Source organism: Puma concolor, chromosome C1 (genome assembly GCF_028749965.1).
Source record: "Puma concolor isolate L17-30 chromosome C1, mPumCon1.1.hap2, whole genome shotgun sequence".
In the NCBI taxonomy this organism is placed as follows: Eukaryota; Metazoa; Chordata; class Mammalia; order Carnivora; family Felidae; genus Puma; species Puma concolor.
This window is the reverse complement of record NC_141674.1, coordinates 164,708,203-164,711,616: the sequence shown is the minus strand read 5'-3', so window position 1 is coordinate 164,711,616 and position 3,414 is coordinate 164,708,203. Positions and strand designations below refer to the sequence as shown.

The window sequence follows — 3,414 nt, the reverse complement described above, 5'->3', positions numbered from 1 at the left end:
AGAGTTCCTCTGGGGGTGCCTGGGTGGCCCAGTCGGTTAAGCATCCAACTTTGGCTCAGGTCATGATCTCATGGTTTGTGAGTTCAAGCCCCGCATCAGGCTCTGTGCTGACAGCTCAGAACCTGGATCCTGCTTCGGATTCTGTGTCTCCCTCTCTCTCTCCATCCCTCCCCCACTTGCACTGTCTCTCTCTCTCTCTCTCTCTCTCTCTCTCTCTCTCTCTCTCAAAGATAAATAGAAATTAAACACACACACACACACACACACACACACACACACACAGAAAGAGCTCTTCTGTTTATGACTTCTGTTGCAGAAAGTTGCCAGTTATTCAAAAGGGACATTATCCTGGTTCTTTTTCATTTCAGCCTTTTACCCCTGCATGTTTGCAGATTGCTTAATTACTTCATTGGGCTTTGGAACTCATACATTACAGATACATGATCATCCAAGTCATTACCTGCATATTTTCCCATTAAGAATAATTATAGCTCTTACCACCACTGCCCATGTACTTACGTCCTGCAGGCCTGGGCACACTGAAGTAATCATCTTTTGAAAATGATCTTGATGGGCGAGTGTTGCGTGCACAATCGGTAATGAGCAAGACGAGGTGGGAAGATTTCCATCTCCTCCATTATTGAGTGGTTCAAAAGTCACATTCTTGTTATTTCATCACAGTGCCATGCAGGACGCTGAGGTGGTTTATGTTCTCCAGAAAAGTGAGTTCGCACTGAATGCGGAGACAAGACCCAGGGGATGCGGGATTGTATCTCCCTCTCTATGGATTATCTTTCTGAGCACGGGCACATCACCCATTTCCTGGCTCAATTTCATTGTCTACAAAATGGGATTTATAAGATGCTTTAAAAACCTCCGATCATCAAATCTGAGATGGGACAGTCTTATAGATGGCAGCATAGCTTTTTATACTGATTAAGAGCCCAAGTTCTGGAATGATGGCTCTTCTACTTTATCAACTCTGTAACCTTGGGCATGTTACTTAACCTCTTGGAGCCTCAGTTTCCACATCTGTAAAGAGGAGATAGTAATAGTCCATGCCCCTTAGAGATTCAGCGAGATCCCACTTGTAAAGCACTTCTCCCAGTTCAAGATACAGGTGAAAGTCCAGGGAATGTTGGCTATGACTATTATCATCAGATCTAAACTGGAAGAGTCTGGGGACTGTTCAACATACCTCAGGCAACACATCTAAATTAAAAACAATAATTGCCTGCCAGATAAGAGTCCGAAGACATTGTGAAGGGGTCACATGTTATTTTAATCAGTGGATCATGAAGGCGTTCAATTTCAAAGGTAGGAGACAGATAAGCTAGCAGATGTTCGAAAAAATGTTAGATTATAACCAAGAAAAAACTGTTTCAATGACTGGTTGGTAAATACTCTATAACCGGTTTCTTCAAGAGTTAATTATTCTTAAGTTTTTAAAAAATCTTTTTGTTTTATTTTCAATACAGCTAAAAAGCATCCCCTGTTAAGTTTCTTAGATTTTACATAAGCACTGAAAAGCCTCCATTAAATTGCCTATTACCGCCTAGAAAAGGTTAATATTTTTGTAAATCATTCCACTAGCCCTCACCCATGGTCTGTCTTATTACACTCCCCATTTCCAATAAATAACGTTGCTCTGTATACAACCTTCCCTACATATTGTTCTTTGTACTTAGCTGTGTATTAGAAGCAACTTTTTATGCCACTTAATATTCTTTTCATTTTCTTAGTGGCGAGCTGACTCTCTATTCAGTTAACGCAATTTATTTCACCGAGTGTCGTGACCGGCTGGTTATTTTGGTTTGTCCCCAGCTGTCTGTCAGGAGCAACTATGTAGCCTAAGCCTTCGGATACATTTCTAGAGGTGGGCTGGCTAGAGCAGTGAAAATGTACTTTTTTAAAACAGCAAGCATTGTTTGTCAAACTCTCATATTTCTACCTTGATTTGGACACATAGATACACCATCTTTTTGAAGTGTGAACACGGTTCCCCACCACAAACGATGCAGTCGAGTTTCCCACCGCTGGGTAAACTGCAGAGGTCAGCAGCTTACCTGTCGTGCCGTGGGTAAGCCTCACCCTGGGAACACCACCTTCGTGATGACGGTATCTCCCCTGCCGGGGAAATATGCCACGTCCTCATCTCAGCTAGAATTTGGTGCCCCCACTGGAAAAAAAAAAAATGTGTGTGTTTCTTCTGGGACAGACTGTCTTTGAAGCGGGACCTGCTGGCACTAGTCGGTGGTGCTGTAAGAAGCAAATGGCCAAGGGTTCTGAGCACGGTGTCTACCTGGGTCCCGGTGGACTAAACATGTCACATTTATAACCTTCTTAGCCGTGCTTCCCATGAGCGGGGGACAGCATAAACTTGAGTGTCCCGGCCAATATGCCCAACTGAATATGACTGTCGAAGTGTCTGGGGCTCTTGGTTTTCCAGGACACGTTTGTGTCACTGATGTGAGCCGGCTGTTGTTTAAAACTGTCTGTTCAGGAACTTCAACCCCTTTTTTAAAGGGATTTGAAATATAAGCTTCTATGTGCACAGCATTTCCCTGGGAGGAGGCGCAAGCAACTAGGGACAAGGTTTGCCTCTGGCCAGGGAGAGGGAAGGGATTGCAACTGGGCAAGAGACATCCTTCACACTGGATCCTTCGCACGGTTTTGCTTTCTTACCGGGTGCGCGTATACAAAAGGGAAATTTTTCAGCCAGAAAGACGAAGCCCAAAAGAGACAACCATGCATGTAGATGTTTCGCGTTGTCAGCTACCGGATTAGGAAAACATAAGCAAAACAAGGTACTTGAATCATTTCACAAAAAGGGTATATATAGTTGTTTATTTAAGAATGCAAGGTCTGGAGCCAGACTGCCTGGGTCCATAACACAGCTCTGTCGCTTACTAGCTCTGTGATCTTAGACAATTACCAATCCCCCCCGTACGTCAGTGTCCTCCTCCATAAAATGGGGTAATTGTACTCCCTACTTCACAGTTACTTGCATTCAGTGAGTAAAAACACAAAAGCCCCCAGAACAGTAACTAGCACACAGCATGTGATCACTGTAGATTAGCTATCATTATTGCTACGGTTGTTGCTATCATTCTTCATTCAAATTTTGCAATGTTATCATTACAACAGCAAAGAGCCCTCCCTACGATTTGTAGGTTTTCAAAAGCAAAGGGCAATTTTACTGCAAGTGTCTAACCGATTTGAAGTTATTTCCAACTATGCAAACAGTCGATGGGAGAGGGAGAGGGGTGCCAAACTTCCCTTTAGTTCGTAGTGGTTCCAGATTTGAGAGCGGGCGCCCACAAGTCTTTGCAAGAGTAGGTGACCCAAATCATCTGGGGAGTTCGGTTTTTGTTTTCTTTGTGCGTCAACGCGATCTTGTTTCTCTCTTCTCTT

At 43.6% G+C, this 3,414-nt stretch overlaps 1 non-coding gene across 1 annotated transcript; it reads right to left on the bottom strand.

The window, feature by feature from the left end:
* Nucleotides 1-1,980: 1,980 nt before the first annotated feature.
* Nucleotides 1,981-2,142, bottom strand: LOC112849190 (U1 spliceosomal RNA). Its single transcript, XR_003222613.2, has one exon. It is a non-coding gene; the product is annotated as a U1 spliceosomal RNA (small nuclear RNA).
* Between the last annotated feature and the right edge of the window lie 1,272 nt (nt 2,143-3,414).